At 32.4% G+C, this 22,708-nt stretch overlaps 1 protein-coding gene across 1 annotated transcript in view; it reads left to right on the top strand.

The window, feature by feature from the left end:
• The window catches only part of LOC149484172 (uncharacterized), a 51,579-nt gene that overhangs the window by 5,650 nt on the left and 23,221 nt on the right, over positions 1-22,708 (top strand). The gene's annotated exons all lie outside the window — the stretch shown is intronic.

Here is a 22,708-nt window from a genome sequence, read left to right as displayed (position 1 = left end):
TTACGGAATAAAACTCGACTCCATTTTATACTTTTTAATAAAAAACTCTATTACATTTGCGTTTCCACTACATTTCACTTTACTGCTAAAATAAATAACGTTGTAAAATGTAAAATAACATTTCATCACGCATAAATTATAGACGTGCTTCAACAATTTAATGAAAATAAGAATTAATTAAAAATTATTTATAAATGAACAAGTTTTTTTGACACAGTAACCTAGTTTTAAACAATGAAACTTAACATCCACATACGACAGTATATTTGTTGGATAGTAGAATGTTGCGTCTATTTTTTTAACGTTTGTCTCGGAATTTCCGTAAAACGATTCTTTAATATGAGCATGATATATCAAAGGGAAATTAGCAGAGTAAAAATTGAAACATTACAATTACTAGCATTTTATAAACGCTTATAATCATCGCCGATATGCTAGAGGTAGTATGAACTTATGAAGATAAATAGACTAAAGATATAATTAATAATAATTATAATAATTATTATTATATAATATAATCTATACTGTATATAATAAATCTGTAGAAGGGTCAATTCTGTACATTGAAAATATTGAAAAAATAAATAGTAGGGGGTGTTACTGGATCGATACCAAACCCAAATATGTGATAAAAAAAATTTTGTCTGTCTGTCTGTCTGTCTGTCTGTATGTGAAGGCATCACGTGAAAACTTACGGTTCGATTTTGATGAAACTTGGTATAATTATACCTTATTATCCTGGGCATAAAATAGGATACTTTTTATCCCGGAAAAATACGTAGAACAAGTAAATTATTAAAAAAACAAAATACCCGACTGCACACTAAAAAAAGAGTGATTGAAATGAATCTAATGATACCGCATACATATTTTTTTAAAGGGAAATTTAGAAAAAATATTATTATGTCTTTATCCCGTGGGACTTTTAGGATAAAATGTATCCTATGACACTCCCGTAATCAAGACAAATCTAACGATACCTCATACATCAAAATCCATCAAGCCGTTTAGGCTACAGGTGGTCACAAAGGAAAAGACATACATACATACTTACATACACTCGAAAAACATTACCCTCCTTCTTTGGCAGTCGGGTAAAAAAAATAAATCTTAATTTTTCCGCGCGGACGGAGTCGCGGGCGGAAGCTAGTTATTTATATATCCCTAAGTCTTAAGTAACTGAAAATTATTATAGACATTAACTCTATCTTGATAGCTTAGCTTTATAGTTATTATTTATGTAATCCTATAACCATAGTATGAACTTATGAAGATAAATAGACTACAGATCTTTGACTTTTTTATCTGTGGCAACAACACAAACAAGCGTTGGAATTTGTATTGAACACTAGTAACACTAAACAACACTATAGATAATAATATAACTACTTAGTACCAGTATCATAATTTAGTGAGAAAAATATTATTTTATTAAATTGCACTGATATTTCTTTCTTTAATTATAACTTTTGTGTTTGCTCATATATTTTTTATTTTCAATATATAGGTACGCATACAAGTCTATAAATAATATACAATTTCATAAACGTGCGGGCCGGAAATAGAATTTAATTAAATTTTAATTATCGTCGAAAACCATTAAAATTTTAATAAAGAGAATGATGTATGAGATTGTATTAATGTTATCTTTAAACGACGTTGTTAAAAATACAATTATATTAATTATAAAACAAAACAAAACTTGGACGCAAAAGCAAACGGACGTGTCACGTATTCTTCATTTATTTTAATTTAAATTCAATTTAAATCAGTATAAAATCAGTGCAAATAATAGGAACGCATAAATTCAAGGAGGTTCGCGTAAAATCACGCATAAGCTTGCCGAGCTACCCCACCAAGCTTCACGTGAGTCACCTGCATAATATTATGTCCATCCTTCTCAAGCTTGACGATTAACCAATCAACATCCGAACCAGCCACTAACTCTGTGCTCCTAGTACTATAACAAAAGGCAAGAGAACACGTCATTGCCCTCTCCTAAAGTATTCTTCAGCGAACTCATTTGTTATTGCCTGCTAATTAGCCAATTGCTTAAAGGACACGCCCCCTGTTTAATTGCAATTAGCGAATCATAATTAACGTGCTAAGACAGTGCTAAGCCACGCCTCCTAACAACACGAATGGTGCGCTTGCGCATCCTAATGTGTGCCTGATTGGATAGATGATTATTACCTCGTTGGATTATAGCACAGGAGCCTGCTAATAGTGTAAGAGCCAGTTTACATTTCGCTATAGAAAGTGCTATTTTTCACTAATACGAATTATAAGCGTTTTGGGATATATTGATACATCCATATATCTATTTGCATATCTGTTTTAATAATCATGGACGTCTCAGGAGATAAGTCATTTTCGGACTCAGAAATTCCCGCTGGTAATACACCACCAAACTTTGTCGCTAAGCGCAATAAGAGAAAACGGGTAACGGAAGAAATTGACTTATCAGATTTAAGAGAAGAGATGAAGCATATGATAGAATCTGTCTTCAAAGCGCAAAAGCAAGGATTTGAAAATAACACCACAGCGCTAACAGAAATAAAACAGACAAACATTAACATTGAAAATGCCCTTGCTTTTTTGACCGCCCAAAACGAGGAGATGAAAAATAAGATCGAAAAGTTAGAAGATAAAATAAAGGAAGACCATAAATACATAATTAGTTTGGAAGACAAAATTGAAAATCTACAACAAGAAAATAGAAAGCCCAATTTCGAATTAAAAAATGTTCCGTCAAAACCAAATGAAACCAAACTTGATTTAGTAGACATGGTTATGTGCCTCTCCAAAACGATTGGGTGTGATTTAAATAAATCTGATATAAAAGATATATACAGAGTACGCGGCAAGAAGCAGGATGCAAAGAATATGCCTATTGTGGTTGAAACTTCTTCAACGATCTTAAAAAACGACATTCTTAAGATGTGCAAGGAATACAATTTTAAAACTAAAAACAAGTTATGTGCAAGGCACTTAGGATTTCGTACTTTTGAAGATACACCCATATACATTTCAAACCAACTAACAGCTAAGGGAGCTCGCCTATATTTCCTAGCTCGAGACTTAGTTAAACAAAAACTGTACAAATATTGCTGGACTGCATATGGAAAAGTGTACATTCGTAAAAATGACACATCTTCAATCATCTTGATAAAGTCTGAGGCACAAGTACAAGATTTAGTGAAGGATAAATGACTATCAATAAGCAACCACTACCGAAGAATCTTTCCAGTATTCTATAGTTCTAAAATTAACTCCACGGTTCTCTTGATCTACCTTCATAATATGTATCCACTACTTAAAATTTTAAGTATAGTATTAAGTTATTCTTTTTTTATAAAATCATTGAAAAAAATTTTGTACTCAATCACACACTCACACATCTCTCACAATTACCCACAAAGTATTATAATATATGAATCACAACCAAACAGTACGACCTCTCGAGTCATAATACCATTCCAAATAAAACACTTTAAATTCATTAATTACCGTCAAATTATTTACAATATATCTGCTGTAAAACACATATCTCTTAAACCTAAGGTGCTTAGTTGCTATATAAAAGCTATCACGAATTATCTAAAACAAAAACTGTATACTTCAACTGGTTATGGATAACTATTTACAAACAATAAATGACATCGACAAAACTAATATAACACTTTCGGTCAAATGCGATATGCATGAATTAGAAAATCATTTTCAAATTAATAAAAAGGACGTGACAATAATTTCACAAAATATTCGAAGTATTTATTCTAATTTCGACGATTTACTAGTTAACCTATCTAATCTCAATTTTAATGCTGATATTTTGGTATTGACTGAATGCCGCTTAAATATTCACAAGAACATTCCACAACTAAATCAGTACACCTGTTTCGAATCCACTAATCACCTTAATCAAAATGACGGAGTCGTGGTCTATGTTAAAGACAATCTTAAGCCTATCATCCAGGAAATTAAATTAATTCATGCATCATGTATCCAAATCAACATTTTAAATACTACTATTTTAGGTATATATCGATCACCCTCCAAAACAAATGCATCTGATTTCATAAACTCATTAGACTCTTACTTAGACACGATTACATCTGAGAATATAATTATAACTGGAGACATAAATATAAATTTGATATCCAAGCAAAATGAAATCTCATATGATACTAATAATAGAGAAAAATATTTGAATATGCTTGCAATGCATGGTATAGTACCTGGTCATAATCTCCCGACTAGAGAAAATAGTTGCTTGGATCACTTTATGATTAAGTTTAATAACAAGAAGTACACTGCTAACATTGCTATTTTTACAACTACTATAACCGACCACTGTTGTACATTTCTAGCACTACGTTCCTTAAAATCAAATAATTATAATAATAAGTCTAATCGAGCAACTTTCGAGTTTACTGATTACGATACGGCATATACAAAATTATTAGAAAAAAATCTATCTGTACTTTTGTTAAGCGAAAATCCGGACATTATTATAGAAAAACTAACTACGCAGATAAGGCATTCACTGACTGAGAGTAAAATAATTAAACATGTACCAAGATCAAAGCGCTGCATCAAACCCTGGATAACACCTGGAATTCTGCGATGTATTAAGAACAGAAATAAATTGCAAGCTAAATCAAAATCGGCTCCTTATGATGAAATTTTAAAAATTTCGTATATTAGATATCGCAATTTCTGTAACAAGTTAATTAAAAAACTAAAACGTAAATATGACATAAAACAGCTGTCTCTGAACAAAAATAATCCTAAAGCACTTTGGAACACAATAAAAAATATAACTTACATTAAAAATAATAAATCTACTAACGATCACTTACTTAAAATTAAACCAACCGCAAATGAAGCAGTCGAATACATCAATGACTATTTTGCGACCATAGGGAAAAATCTAGCAAACAATATAATTAATAATGAGCCACAGATTATGCTACATAACAATAGCCCCGTTCAAAATCGTCACTCGTCTTCCTTTGTACTATTAGATACAAACCCAGCGGAAGTTGAGAGTATCATCTCGAGATTAAAGTCGGAGAGTGCGCCTGGTTGGGACAATATTCCAACAAAATTTCTAAAAATTTCCAAAAATATAATTTCACCTATAATTAGTCATCTTGCAAACCTTTGTTTTAAAACTGGCTCATTTCCCGACATGCTTAAAAGATCTTTAGTAACACCTATTTATAAGGGTGGTGCGAGAGACGATGTCAACAATTATAGGCCCATTTCTGTTTTATCTGCAATCTCAAAAGTAATTGAAAAATTAATAAACACTCGTCTAATAAATTATCTCACTAAATTCAAACTTTTATCACCTAGACAATTTGGTTTCAGGAAAGGGGTCTCAACCGAAAATGCCATTGATTCACTTACAACATTAGTCTCTAAACAACTTGATCATGGTAAAAAGTGTTTATCTGTCTTTTTAGACCTTAAAAAGGCATTTGATACCGTCTCTTTACCCACCCTTATAAACAAACTTGAAAATATAGGTATCAGAGGGACTCCACTTAAACTTTTTAAGAGCTACCTACTAGGCCGTAGCCAAAGTGTTAAAATTCAAAATCTAACAAGTAATTATTCAGACATAACATTTGGAGTTCCACAAGGAAGCGTATTGGGTCCAACGCTGTTTTTAATTTATATTGATAGTTTATTAAATCTAAATATTGAAGGAGGTCAAGTCTTCTCATATGCTGACGACACTGCCATAGTTTTTACAGGTTCATGTTGGGAGACAGTTTTTAATTCTGCTGAAAAAGGACTTTTGGTAGTAGCCAAATGGTTAAAAACAAATCTCTTGACATTGAACGTTAAAAAGACCAATTACGTATGTTTTTCATTAAATAAGAGATCTCAACCAAAAAGTAGCCTAACTTTAAAAATACACCAGGAATGTACAGGAAACTCAACGAACTGCAAATGCGATATCCTTGAGCGATTACGTTCCGTTAAGTATCTGGGAGTCGTTATCGACGACAGGCTTTCGTGGCATGATCAAATTGATTTTGTTAACGGAAGGCTCCGCAAACTTATATGGGTTTTTAAATTACTGCGTGATGTGGCTACAGTAAAACTATTAAATCAAGTATATTTTGCTCTGGCTCAATCTATACTCACCTATTGTATTTCAATATGGGGTGGTGCCAATAAATCTAAAATAATATCTCTTGAGAGGGGCCAGCGATGCTTATTGAAGGTCATGTTCCATAAACCAACTAGATTTCCTACAGAAGATTTATATAAACATTGCGGTCTCTTGTCTGTTAGAAAATTGTATATTTTAAACTCTGTCTTAAAAACTCACAAAAATTTGCTATTTAATCCTTCGCTAGATTTTGATAGAAGAAATGATATTATTAAAATTCCGCATACTAAAACATCCTTTGCTAAATCACAATTCGCTGCTCAATCTTCAAACTTGTACAATAAAATAAATAAAAAATTAAATGTAGGTAAATTGCTCAATAAAAAATGTAAAAAAGTATTAACGGAATGGTTGAAACCTTTAAGCTACTCAGATACCGAAGCTTTGCTCCAATATAAAAAATAAACGTGCTGTCACACACACACACACACACACACACACACACACACACACACACACACACACACACTCGTACACATACACACACACATACACATACATACACACACAGAGATTTTATTGAATTCTTTCTTTTCTTTTATGTTTTTGCATTGTATTCATTCATATTGTATTGTTTCTGTTTCTGTAATCTAGTGTTAAGGAAGAGCGGAACCTCCTGACACAAGCATTTTATTTGCTTACTAGGAGTGTTCCAATCACAAATTTGTTTAAGACGAATGTAAAGGAAACGAAATAAATAATTTTGAATTTTTTTTGAATTTTTGAAAAGCAATAAAAATACTTTTACTTTTGAAAATACCATAAACATGATATAAAATATTTACGACGACGTAATACAATTTTCACGAAGAAATTAATACTATATTAACATTAATTCGGATGCTACATAATATAAAAAAATAAGTTTTTGTTTCGTGTCAGTTAACTATAGCCGTCATGTTGTTTCAACATTGACTTTGCCACAGTCAATAGAAACGCGTCGACGTTCGTTATTAACATAGTTTCACGAAAGAACTGTTAGTATACATAAATTATAACAAGGTATCAGTATGATGAATGATTTGTGTGTAACAATGTTCGTGACTCGAATCGTTAGCGTTTAGGATTCTTAGGCGACCCACGTCGTGACGTCATTATCCCAAATATGGGATTCCTGGTAATGTTACTGCGAATTAAGTACTGATTTGCTATGAATACTTGACGATTTGTGTAATAAAAATATATATGTGTATTGTGTATAAATATAAAAGTATACAAACGTAATACAGATATCCTATCCTATCCTACTAATATTATAAATGCGAAAGTTTGTGAGGATGTGTGTGTGTGTGTTTGTTACTATTTCACGCAAATACTACTGAACCGTTTACAATGAAATTAAGCACACAATATGTAGAGGGTAACTTGGATTAACACATAGGATAGGTAATCCCGGAAATACCACGGGAACGGGAACTATACGGGTTTTTCTTTGAAAACGCGGGCGAAACCGCGGGCGGAAAGCTAGTTATACACTATACAAATATTAATAAAAATAGGTAAGGTGAAAATAAACAGTTAAAAACTTTTTACTTTTCCAATAAAAATATTATAACTTAAATTACACACAGGGAATTGTTAAAAATATTAAGTGCGAGAGCAAAATCGCGAGTAAAGCTACACATATTATATCCAGGGTACGTAATACACATAATATATCCAGGGTTTTGGCAAACACAAAAGATGCGTAAAAATGCGTCATAGTCACTCAGGAGCCATCGAAGTTAATGCAATTCACTTCATAACAAGATTCGCTGAAAACAAGGCAAATCTTCAAAACGGTAAGGATAATGTAATTCAGGGAACCCATGGACGTGTGTATTTGGTTAAATCTATATTGGTATTATTCTAAAACATTAAGGAATATATGAAAATACACTGCAATCTATTATTTCTTTGGTTAGATAAATATTGACTGCTAGGCACTAGCTTATCGCTAACAGTTTCTCCAGTTTAGTCAAAGGAAAACCCGCATAATTCCCGTTCCCGTAGGATTTTCGGGATGAAAACTATCCTATGTATTAATCCAAGTTATTTTCTATGTGTGTGCCAAATTTTATGAAATTCGGTTCAGCAGTTTTTGCGTGAAGGAGTAACAAACGTACAAACATTCGCATTTATAATATTAGTAGGATTGTCATTGGAATTGTCTGTTTTACAGGACATTGGAATAATATGATTTCGGGGAACCGCGATTATGTTTACCTACACAAGTACACAGTACAATGCTTGAGTGGTTTATTTGAAGAGATTTGTTGACATTAATGTACATATTGGTAGTATAGTTACTAGGCTACATTTCTTACTCGTGTTTGTTAAAATGGGGGTAATTTTTGAAATTATTTTGAGAACTAATTTCAATTAATAAAAGCGTTTGAAGTTATTTAGCCATATTATAAAAAAAATACACGACAAGGTAATTGTAGCATAATTTTTTTCTTAGGTAGAATGATTCGAAATGGATTAGTATCAACCAAATAAAAGTGAAATTGTAAAGTCAACAGTTCTAAAACTTTTCCGTGTAAACATACAAATACAATATAATTATAGCCCTTTATTACTTTAGTTCCGGAATGAATGAAAAAATATAAGCACTGGTTTTACCTTGTTTTATAAATAGTTTAATTTCCGGAGGCCTAATAAAGTAAAAATAGGGTTCTTGGAAAAGTCTCGATAAGTGCTGTAGGTGAGAATTTTGTTTAATAAATGGACATCATAAAATATAGAAATAGTCTATGAAATTTTACGCAATAGTAATTTTTTCAACGCTACCAAAATAAGCTAATGTCAAATACTAGCTGTGCCCCCGTGGTTGAACCCTCATTGCTCCGCTGTTGGTCTTAGCGTGATGATATATTATGGCCTTTCTCGATAAATGGACTATCTAACACCAAAATATTTTTTCAAATCGGACCAGTAGTTCCTGAGATTAGCGCGTTCAAACAAACAAACTCTTCAGCTTTATAATATTAGTATAGATTTTATTTAAAACATTTAAATACAATAGTTTAAACAATCAACGTAAAATAAATCTGGAATATAAAGCACTGGCAGAGAGCAGTGGTGGCTCAGTGGTGAGTCACTTAAATATACATTAAAACTAACCTACAAGTATTAATACATTCAAGAGTATCTGTAACTAATGATCTCTTGACCTACGTCCGTCATCAATAACTCCGGTGACAGGTGGAGCCGAAGTTTAGAAAATTGACGAGGTAAAACAATGATAGTCTTTAATGGTTTTTGTATGACAATCGAAAAACTAAATACCAAGCTAAATACTATATTTGAATTTAATGATAACCTACCTTAAATCTCTGTGTATTTTTCTAGGGAGGTGATTCAATTTAGTAGTTTCAATAAAAACCATTTTGTATTTAGAACTAGCTGTACCCCGCGGTTTTACCCGCATTGCTCCGCTCTTGTTGGTCTTAGCGTGATGATATAAAGCCTAAAGCCTTTCTCGATAAATGGGCTATCTAACACCGAAAGGATTTTTCAAATCGGTCCAGTAGTTCCTGATATTAGCGCGTTCAAATAAACAAACTCTTCAGCTTTTTAAGAATATTAGTATAGATTAAGGAATAATACATGATGTGTCGTTATTTTTGATAAACACAAAACAACAGTTGATTCCGATTCTTATGGCTAAATCGTTAAAAATACAGTTTATAGTCGGCTGAAAACCACAATATCGGAATACGTTTAAACTGACCGTTTGAGTTTCTCTCAAAAAATACACAACACATTCGATAAAAGTGGACCATTCGCTTCGTATTCTAGAAAGTTTTTTCCTTTACAATCGAAAGACATTCGAACTTGGATTGTTTCAATACCCTGGCATGGAAGCGTATGAATTATTTATATTATATCTGAGTTTTAGCTCAGGCGTGACTTGCTTTTAGTAAATATTTACGAATATTGCGTGTCTGTTTTCATTAATCTTGTGTCAGCGTTGAAATGTAATGAAAGAGTTTGAAGAAACACGTGGGTTGGCTTGTTTAATTATGTTCGAAATTAATTTTTCCTTTGTACGGTAAAATGTTTCTAAGTGTATACAGGTTTTACTCACATCAGCTAACGTTAATTACGTGTTTCTTTAATAATACTAATTACTCTTTGTTTCCAATAGACTTTCCTGAATTATTGTTGTTATTGTTTACGTTTTTTTTTTATTTACCAATTTAGGAAGCAGTTTATGACTGAATCTATCTTAATCTTAATCTTAATACTATTATAAAGGCGAAAGTTTGTATGGATGTATGGATGTATGGATGTTTGTTACTCTTTCACGTAAAAACTACTGAACCAATACAATGAAATTTAGCACACATATAGAGGGTAACTTGGATTAACACATAGGATAGGTTTTATCCCGGAAATCCCACGGGAACGGGAACTATGCGGGTTTTCCTTTGAAAACGCGGGCGAAGCCGCGGGCGGAAATCTAGTTGTATATATAACATTGTATAAATTGATTTTTACATCTGTTAGTATTTTTAAAAACCCACGGTTTCTACGAACATTTAGTCAGGCTTATGTAATTCGGTCTCTGCACGTAGTGCCTTAAGCTTTCCCTTGAGCTTAAGGAATCACAGTACCAAATACCCATTCAGCCGTTTCAGCAACTTTATCATGGCTATATAACCGAAAGAATCAGGACAAAGTATTAGATTTACAACAGAAATGTGAATGTTACATTTTGTAGTAAATTTTATTCAAAGCATGTATTTATTAAGAATTTATAAATTATAATTAACGTAAAGAAGATTATTCTTTACTTACAAAGTATAAGATAAAAATTTATTTTTGAACGTGTTACGATTAATTGCTATCTCTAATGTCATCTAATTGGTATTCTATTATAGCAACATATTCTTTTCTAATAATTTTTACCATTACAACAAACGATCACCATTCCACGTTAAAAGATTAATACAAGTAAGTTATTATGTCCAGTTTAATTGATCGTAATTCCTTGTCTTATCAGATTACAATCCGTATAAATTATACATTACATCAATTTAGTAGATAAAGCACGATTGATGACCACAAAACAAATTTTTCCAACTTATCTTTGTTGAAGGAATTATACCCAAACTGACTGTTGTCCATCACGGAATACTCTCATTAGGGACTGGGTCAGCCCATGATAATTTGATGATAGTTCTTGAAACTACATTATTGATATTATTGCGATGGCATTTTGTATGTTTGTTTATCAAATATTCAAATATTACTTGCTCATGACGTGGATTACATAACATTGCGTATGTTTGTGAACTTTTATTAAGCTTTTGATACCAGGCTGTATGAGTCATATTCGTACATTCTCGATCAATGCTTTTTATTTTTGATGCGTTACATGTATCTATTTAGAAATTTTACTAGCTTTCCGCCCACGGCTTCGCCCGCATTTTTAAAGAAAAACCTGCATAGTTCCCGTTGTAATCGGTTCAGTAGCATTGCGTGAAAGAGTAACAAACATACATACACATTCATCCTCACAAACTTGTGCATAATATAATATTACAGTTCGTAGGATACGCTTTTTAACGCTAGGCGGACGGAACGGGCGTTTCGAACACTACAATGAGCGTGGTCACGGGGAGACTAGGGTACATGTCTTCAGTCAAATGTTATAAAAATTGTTAATATTTCCTTATTGAATTTGACTGAAAAATAATTTCGTGGAGATATCGGAATATGATACCGTTTATTATACTAAGAATTACGGAGCTTTAACAAATAAGGCAATTAATAAGATGAAATTATTTTCGCTGAGATCAAAGCACAATTTGTATAGAACAGAATTTCATATAATGTGAATTTACTTTGCAGTCATTTCAAATATTTGTATGAGAACGGGACATTACATCTAATTATACTAAATTACATTTTTATGAAGATCTCATTAATAGCTTCTTTTTTATTGTTTTATTTGATGGAATAAATTGCTTTACTTCGAATAGATAAATTGCTTAATTAAATTCTTTAGTAATTGGTGATAATTATATCATACTAGCGGTCCACCCCGGCTTCGCCCGTGGTACATATTTACGTTTTCTCTACATAAAAACCATCCTCGTACTTCAAGGAATATAATATAAAAAGAATTATCGAAATCGGTTCAGCCGTTCTCGAGTTATGCGCTTACCAACACATTTTGCGATTCATTTTTATATGTAAGAAGACTAGCAGTCCGCCCCGGCTTCGCCCGTGGTACATATTTACGTTTTCTCTACATAAGAATTAAGAACCATCCTCGTACTTCAAGGAATATAATAAAAAAAGAATTAACGAAATCGGTTCAGCCGTTCTCAAGTTATGCGCTTACCAACACATTTTGGGATTCATTTTTATATTATAGACTAGCTGTTGCCCGCGACTTCGTCCGCGATTACGTCGTTTTAGGTCATTCGTCGTTTAAAAAAAATACGTGACACTTTATTTTTGAATGTTCTTAATTGTCTCTTAAAAAATTTAACTACATTAAAATTGAACACTCTGAAAATCTTAAAATCGGAGAAAATTGAAAATCTGAGGAAAACATGAAGGAATGTGATTTAAATTCTACATTACTTAGTATTTCAAATAATAATCTAAATTAAATGTAGATTAACAGTTTGAGCGCACCGTTATAGAATATGTACCTAAGTATTAAATTACGTTAGTTTACATAGTAACAAAACAAAAACACGATGACTTTCTTTCGCGCTCGGTACCACAAACTAAGCATGTTAATGGTACGTGGCCCGCGTCACTTGACCCCCCGCGAGTTCCCCTCCTTTGCTATGCGAAAATACATTCGTCGCCCTGCTGTAGGAAAAATTGTAATACTGTGGCCTGGGCGTTATACACGCCCAGGGAGTTCCTGAGTGCCGATAGACGTCCGTCTATCGGCATTTATAACAATCTTATATTAATATCACCATCTTGAGGAAAAGCTTCTAATGTCGATTTAAAACTGCATACATACGAATTAACCTGATGAAACATGTTCTAAAATTGTGAAATGAGTTCAGTTTTAAATTCGAGAAATATTGATAATTCTTGTATTCGACTATTCGTTGTAGTCGAATACAAAATATATTTAAAGAAACTTAGGTTGGCCTTCAGGCAAAAGGGATCCTATCAAATGGTAAACTTGACCTTGTATCTTAAAAGTAAGCATGAAAGGACCTTCTGATAATTGTTGAGCACCAAAGGATCATTTGAAACGCACTACTATAAGAGCGAATATTGTCTAAGAACTGTTTAGATTGCACGTCATGTTCCTCTAAAAGTAGTGATTTCAAAGGTTCCGGTGTATCTTCAAACGAAAGCCGACTCCTTACTCCACTTTAAAGCATTACAAAAATAACATACTACGTTAATATCGCCTATACAGAAGATGATCTGTAATCAATTGTGAGGTTATAAGAAAACCTACTTTTATATTTGTCGGACCCCACCACCGAATTCGTAGATTGATCTTCTATGTTTACCTCTAAGTCATTAAGACTATGCGAAATCTGTCTGCAGTAAGAGGGGCCTCTCGCTATTCGTCCGTTTCCAGAGACCGAATAGTTTCAATTCTTAATCTTTCATTAAACAAACTTAATAATCGTTTTTGTCTCAATTAATTGTAATATTCGCGTCCCTACTCTAGTCATTGCTTATGCTCATGTTCATCTTCAAGAGATCGAATAATATTATGGTGCACCCTATCATTTGTCAAACGGTCTTCATATTGAGTAAAAGTTTCAGATTCTCGAGATAAAATGTGACGGCCGTGATCAGCTGTGAGACGTTATACCCTCTCAGTGAAGGTTTCGGTCTCACGGGATAGTACATGCCGTTCGCGGTCAGCTGTGAGCCGCAATTCTCGTTGTGAAGCGGTTTCAGGTTCTCGGCATAACACGTGTTGTTTTCGGCCTAGAGTATACCTCTAACGATTCTTGAGAACTCTTATTTCTCATTTTCTTAGCTTTGCTCGAATTTCGAGATAAAGATTTTTTAGGTGGCACTGATGCATGAAAATAAAAATTGAGTTAAAACGGACTGAGAGTGTTATAGACAAATATAATCAGAAAGCTTCGAACTCCTAAGCTATCGGAAGTTACACGTGTTATTGTGAGTCAACCATAAAAGATAGACATTTATGATGTCGGGAGATATTTTTTATATAATAAGGAGAACATTTCTTTCATACATGATTTCTGTGTAGCTTTAACCATTAAGGTTGCACACGCGACGAAAGCTTAAAAATGGAGTTACTGCTCTGCTCAGGAATATGAAAAATAATTGTACCAAGTTTCGTTTAAATCCGTCGAGTAGTTTTTGTTTCTATACCGGTTATACGGACAAAAATTTTACTGTTTGCTTCTTTGGCATCAGTGTCGATCCCTAATCACCCCGTGATAGTTATTTAGGAAATATATTTCATGTACAGATTTAATATACCTAAGTATACATAATATATTTAGATTCCAATTTCCATGTAACGTTAAATTCGACTATACAATAACTAACAGACAACGCAGGTTACTCTCGTTTCCGTAAGTTGAGGCGGCTACATATTCGGTCCTCATAACATCACTTTTAGTGAACGAAACGACAGCGCGGTTTAATTCGATGCCAATACCATCAGAAAAAAGGAAATATTTTTAATTGTGAAAAAATATTATGATTTACACTATTTTAATATAAAATATATGGCTGTGAGTGTGTAAAAATAAATCCAGCTAGTGCATAAGTGCACATCACACTTATGTTTATAATTAGCTATACGACATGAAAATATACATATTAATTACCAAGCAATAATCATACAGGTAAATACTGAACAAAAGTATTAACAGTCAAAGTTTATTTTTACTAACATTTAACAACACCCATGTAAATGATGAAGAAATGATAATTATCAACGAACTAACCTTTTCTATAATACTTAACACAGCACATTTTTTAAATAATCTTGCTCAACTCTGCTCAAAAATTTGAGGGTTTTGTTGGAACTGTAATGTGTCAAAACTATGATATATCTAAACTACGATACAACTTGCATGCGGAAATGCTCATTACAATCAGTGAATTTAAAGAATAACTAACAACAACTATTCAATTTTATTGAGCTGATGAATATCTTTTGCCTGGAAGAGATCACCGCCGCCTAATAAATATACTGTGTTTTCTTATAAAATCGTAACATAATTTCTTTTATCTACTAAATTTTAATAAATAAGTTCTTTTTGTTATTTTTATCTAAAAATGATCTTGAGCTTATATTAGGCAAAAGTATACATTAACTTTTTATAATTTCAGGACCGCACCTTAAATGGGGTGCTCGGAAAATATGCCTACGGATTATTAATAGAGAAATGATACCTACACAACAAAGTTATGTTGGTTCCATTTTATTTATAAAATATAATGAAAATGGGCAAATATAAAACATATTATGTAAAATGATTAAAAATAAATAAATGAAGCAACTACGATTCAAAGAAAACATCTTTTTCAGTGTGAAAATGCTCTAAGCAATCCTGGATGATGAGTAGGTATAATATCATGTACTCTCATCCCAGTACGGTCGGTACCTCGATAGCCATAACGATAAATATTATAATCAGATAACAGCAAAGTCAGAATAAAAATCATAACTTGTACAGTTGTGAGTGCAAAATTTATGTTTCATTTGGCAATAACATTTTTTTCGGTACTAAAACGTAGTAGTTTGATATGTGGTTGGCTGCCCCTCCTCTCCTTCCTGAAAAATATCCTCCAAAATTTCCCGAGATACTTCCAATGATTGAACCATACGTTGGACATTAACTTCAGTCAAAAATTGACGAAGCGGATGATTACCTACTAATTTCCACTTAAGGGTGCTATAACAGTTTTTTAACAAAAACCGCTATTTTACGGTACAAGTTTAACTCAAAGCACTTACACGTGAGAACAAAGTAATATCTTAATTTAAAGATAATATATTCAGTTCTACGATCATCTTATAAAAATTGTACGACGTCATACAAAATTGTCACTGAAATACGATTTTCCCAGCACAATGATCGCATAAAATGCAAAAAAATGGGGTCTAAACCGGTACACTTTTAAGAAAATTAAAAGCCTAATCTATCTTCTTACCTATAAATTATTGAGGGATATATAGTCCTTTATAGATTGTGATAATTTTTTTGTATCTAAATCAAAATTTTATTTCAATTATAAGCTAAATTAAAAATACTTGTCGATTTCTTCATACATTTTGCTCTCGCGGGTCGTCAGACCGCGCTCAGAAGCGCTCTTGGAAGGACGGGTGTATCGCTCCTCGTCCCAAAAATAAAAACGAATTAGAAAAAGATTATTGTGCGTATACTGTCGTTTTCGTGATTTGAAATATTTGATACTTTATAAGAGTAAACTGTATAAGTTTCATATTCCAGTTATTTGTAATTTAAAATTAGATATGTTTTAAAAATTATGTTGACTGAGATCCTCTTTTTTTATGGGTTGTTGAACGGATTGGTGGGGTAAAGCAATTTGACAAAACTTAAATCCAAAATGGCGCCGACGAAAATTTGCCATCTTTTCGTCATGGGTGTCATTTTCATGGTTTTTGGGGTAGCTATTAACCAATATGAGGTCAAAAATAAAATCCAAGATGGCGCCGACGAAAATTTTACATCTTTTCATCATGGGTGTCATTTTCATGGTTTTTGGGGTAGCTATTAACTAATATGAGGTCAAAACTAAAATCCAAGATGGCGCCGACGAAAATTTTACATCTTTTCGTCATGGGTGTCATTTTCATGGTTTTTGGGGTAGCTATTAGCCAATATGAGGTCAAAAATAAAATCCAAGATGGCGCCGACGAAAATTTTACATCTTTCCGTGATGGGTGTCATTTTCATGGTTTTTGGGGTGGATATTACGCAATATGAGGTCAGAACTAAAATCCAAGATGGCGCCGGTGAAAATTTGACATCTTTTCGTCATGGGTGTCATTTTCATGGTTTTTGGGGTAGCTATTAACTAATATGAGGTCAAAACTAAAATCCAAGATGGCGCCGACGAAAATTTTACATCTTTTCGTCATGGGTGTCATTTTCATGGTTTTTGGGGTAGCTATTAACCAATATGAGGTCAAAAATAAAATCCAAGATGGCGCCGACGAAAATTTTACATCTTTCCGTGATGGGTGTCATTTTCATGATTTTTGGGGTGGATATTACGCAATATGAGGTCAGAACTAAAATCCAAGATGGCGCCGGTGAAAATTTGACATCTTTTCGTTAAACGAAAGTTATGTTGGTTCCATTTTATTTATAAAATATAATGAAAATGGGCAAATATAAAACATATTATGTAAAATGATTAAAAATAAATAAATGAAGCAACTACGATTCAAAGAAAACATCTTTTTCAGTGTGAAAATGCTCTAAGCAATCCTGGATGATGAGTAGGTATAATATCATGTACTCTCATCCCAGTACGGTCGGTACCTCGATAGCCATAACGATAAATATTATAATCAGATAACAGCAAAGTCAGAATAAAAATCATAACTTGTACAGTTGTGAGTGCAAAATTTATGTTTCATTTGGCAATAACATTTTTTTCGGTACTAAAACGTAGTAGTTTGATATGTGGTTGGCTGCCCCTCCTCTCCTTCCTGAAAAATATCCTCCAAAATTTCCCGAGATACTTCCAATGATTGAACCATACGTTGGACATTAACTTCAGTCAAAAATTGACGAAGCGGATGATTACCTACTAATTTCCACTTAAGGGTGCTATAACAGTTTTTTAACAAAAACCGCTATTTTACGGTACAAGTTTAACTCAAAGCACTTACACGTGAGAACAAAGTAATATCTTAATTTAAAGATAATATATTCAGTTCTACGATCATCTTATAAAAATTGTACGACGTCATACAAAATTGTCACTGAAATACGATTTTCCCAGCACAATGATCGCATAAAATGCAAAAAAATGGGGTCTAAACCGGTACACTTTTAAGAAAATTAAAAGCCTAATCTATCTTCTTACCTATAAATTATTGAGGGATATATAGTCCTTTATAGATTGTGATAATTTTTTTGTATCTAAATCAAAATTTTATTTCAATTATAAGCTAAATTAAAAATACTTGTCGATTTCTTCATACATTTTGCTCTCGCGGGTCGTCAGACCGCGCTCAGAAGCGCTCTTGGAAGGACGGGTGTATCGCTCCTCGTCCCAAAAATAAAAACGAATTAGAAAAAGATTATTGTGCGTATACTGTCGTTTTCGTGATTTGAAATATTTGATACTTTATAAGAGTAAACTGTATAAGTTTCATATTCCAGTTATTTGTAATTTAAAATTAGATATGTTTTAAAAATTATGTTGACTGAGATCCTCTTTTTTTATGGGTTGTTGAACGGATTGGTGGGGTAAAGCAATTTGACAAAACTTAAATCCAAAATGGCGCCGACGAAAATTTGCCATCTTTTCGTCATGGGTGTCATTTTCATGGTTTTTGGGGTAGCTATTAACCAATATGAGGTCAAAAATAAAATCCAAGATGGCGCCGACGAAAATTTTACATCTTTTCATCATGGGTGTCATTTTCATGGTTTTTGGGGTAGCTATTAACTAATATGAGGTCAAAACTAAAATCCAAGATGGCGCCGACGAAAATTTTACATCTTTTCGTCATGGGTGTCATTTTCATGGTTTTTGGGGTAGCTATTAGCCAATATGAGGTCAAAAATAAAATCCAAGATGGCGCCGACGAAAATTTTACATCTTTCCGTGATGGGTGTCATTTTCATGGTTTTTGGGGTGGATATTACGCAATATGAGGTCAGAACTAAAATCCAAGATGGCGCCGGTGAAAATTTGACATCTTTTCGTCATGGGTGTCATTTTCATGGTTTTTGGGGTAGCTATTAACTAATATGAGGTCAAAACTAAAATCCAAGATGGCGCCGACGAAAATTTTACATCTTTTCGTCATGGGTGTCATTTTCATGGTTTTTGGGGTAGCTATTAACCAATATGAGGTCAAAAATAAAATCCAAGATGGCGCCGACGAAAATTTTACATCTTTCCGTGATGGGTGTCATTTTCATGATTTTTGGGGTGGATATTACGCAATATGAGGTCAGAACTAAAATCCAAGATGGCGCCGGTGAAAATTTGACATCTTTTCGTCATGGGTGTCATTTTCATGGTTTTTGGGGTAGCTATTAACCAATATGAGGTCAAAAATAAAATCCAAGATGGCGCCGACGAAAATCTGTTATTTTATTTTAGTTTACTTCTTTATTATTAAGAAAATTACACCTATGACGAAAAGATGTCAAATTTTCGTCGGCGCCATCTTGGATTTTGGTTTTAACCTCATATTCGTTAATAGCTACCCCAAAAACCATGAAAATGACACCCATCACGAAAAAAGTCAAATTTTCGTCGGCGCCATCTTGGATTTTGGTTTTAACCTCATATTGGCTAATAGCTACCCCAAAAACCATGAAAATGACACCCATGACGAAAAGATGTAAAATTTTCGTCGGCGCCATCTTAGATTTTAGTTTTGACCTCATATTTGTTAAGAGCTACTCCAAAACCTTGAAAATGACACCCATGACGAAAAGATGTAAAATTTTCGTCGGCGCCATCTTGGATTTTAGTTTTGACCTCATATTGGTTAATAGCTACCCCCAAAACTACCCACACTTGCAAATGTGTTTGCTACGTAGGAAAAGTTCAGATTTAAGAGTATCCTAGGTAATGTGTTATGTGACGAATACCTATAATTTATTTCATTCCGACTATTTTTCGGAATAACATACATTTACTAAGAATTGTATACAATGCCGGATTTAATACAGTGCCGGTAACATCATATGTATGATAATAATTCTACATTTCTTAAAAAGCTTTGATATTGTATACAATTCATAGATTATTATTCAATGAAATAATGATGTAAAATAGTCACACTTTTTTAAGTTGTTTGAATATACTAACATACTTATTAGGATCGTACCTACTAATAAAAGTAACAAAATGAATTTTTAAAGTTCCTAGTAATCTTCTGGAATCAATTTCAATAAAAATACATTATATCAAAAATTAAAAATAATATCAAGTATGAAGATGGTCTATAAAATGGAATGCGCTATGTTTACGTGAGCGTGATATTGCCGCGAACAAAGTTACGTCGTTAGATACCTAAATTTGAGTAACGCAGATTTGTGACAGCGTCCTTAATCCTTGCTGCCACTATCTTCATCATCAAATCATCAATTTTCAAGTGGTGTTGTAAAATTGTCAGCAGAAATAGTCTTCCAAAGGCGATATAATTTTATGAACATTGAATCTGTAAATAAAAAATCAAACGTTAATAATTGTAAATCAATAAAAAAAGCTACTTACAAATAAAATTTTATCAACAAACTACTGTTCCCAACGCACCTCAAAATCTTGTAAAAGTCAAAAAGAATTCATCATTTTATTATTTCATTCTAAAAGTGTAATATAAAACCATTATAAAACCAATAAAAAACATGAATTGCTATCATTATAAAAATAAATACCTATAAAAGTAACAACTTACCTTTTGTGGGAACGCATGGTGAAAATTCACAAAACACGAAGATTGAATTTGATATTTTTGGTTTTATGACATTTATTTTAATTTTATTTATTTATTTATTCAAATGCTTTATAAATATAAATTTATAAATATAAATTTATAAATAATAAATTTATAAAGAATAGAAACATTCGATCACGAAATTATGTGGGTTCGAGTCCCGCCTCGTGATCGAATTTTTTCTATTCTTTATAAATGTATAAAACACGAAGATTAAAAATGTAACCAATGAACACAATCAATAGTAGATTAATTGTAATGGTGTCTAGTTTGACTTAAAATAATAAACATCTACCCTCACTTTTAAAAATGTAGTATATTCACACGAAATATAAGCGCACCTTATAGGGAAGGGAAGATATGGGTTAAAGAGTTAAATAAATAACATGATTATATTTAAATTATTAATTTTCAACAGTTGTTCAGTAGTGATAACATGTAAATTGATTTGATTTTTACGAAATCTCATAGATGGCGCTGTTTCAAATTTGTCTTTATACTACTAAATTCATTAAACTGTTTCTCTGCCCAAATTACGTAAATGACATAGTTTTTATTTTGTAAAGCTAGATAATAGCATGGCTTACTCGAAACCAACATTTAAACATGAGTCTTTAGATTGTACGCTGTCGTAGTACACGGAATATGTAAGAAAAATAAAGGTTCACAGCTCCTCCCGCGAAGGTGATATCATGATAATATGTTTAAACTATCCTCACCCGACCTCTTAGGAATATTCATGCAAAATTTGAAGTAAATCTATGCAGTACTTTCTGAGATTAGCCCGGAAATACATACAGACAAACAGACAAACAGACAAACCGACAAACAGACAAAAATTCTAAAAACTATATTTTTGGCTTCTATATCGATTATAGATCATGGATCAAGTATTCTTTTAAAAAAATATTCAATGTACAGTTTTGACTTTCCTACGATTTTATTATATGTATAGATAATATTTACATGATGGAAATAGAAAATCGAGTTTAATAATACCTTTATAGGGAGGTTTTATTAAACAAGATTTTGAGGTCAATTAACTTAAGCCAACTAAACTTTTTGGTAAATTTGTTTATATTATTTAGTTAAAAATATGTATTAAAACGTTAAGATAGTTACATATACAACTACGACATTGGGGCCTTCAAGAAAAGAGCTTATTTGTCCATAAAAGGTCGGCAAAGCACCTGTAACACTTCTAGTGTTACAAGTGTTTATGGGCGGTGGTGACCACTTAACATCAGGTGGCCCATCTGCTCCTTTGCTTGCTCTGACATAAAAAAAAATACATCAATGACTTAATGCTTTCAAATCAAATTGATTTACATAAATTATATTATGAAGCTTCGTAAAACCTTTAGGAAAATTACAATATATGGGCGCGTTGTGACCTTTATAAATATAAAGGACGTTTTACATGCGACATTACTTACGTTGACATTCTTAAATTTTATCCCTTAGGAAATGCCGTGATTTCACGGAATATGCTTTATGTTATAACTCATCGTCTTGCTTGACATAAAGACTAGAATAATTTATTATTGCCTTCCCCGAAAGGCTAAACGAAGTAGAATATTAAACTACGTATTTACAAGATTAAGGAAATATTATATTTTATATTATGTCGTTTCTGTTTGTAACAGTTGGCTATCGATAGCTATGTAAATACATACGAGAGCTATGTACATATACCAATATAATAATATCATAAACTTAACTAAATAATAACTAATAAATTAATAATATAATAAACGAAAAAATCTCTATAATATTATAAACTAGTATGGTATAATATTATTGTAGAGATTTTTGTGTTTGTTTGTTTTAATGGATACACTCAAAAAGTACATTAATCCTGAGTGACATCGTATATTTGT

This window comes from Colias philodice, chromosome 12 (assembly GCF_061535455.1).
Source record: "Colias philodice isolate Cphi_HAF_F1 chromosome 12, ilColPhil1 Martin Lab GWU primary, whole genome shotgun sequence".
Taxonomy (NCBI): Eukaryota; Metazoa; Arthropoda; class Insecta; order Lepidoptera; family Pieridae; genus Colias; species Colias philodice.
This window is presented reverse-complemented; position numbering and strand designations above follow the sequence as displayed.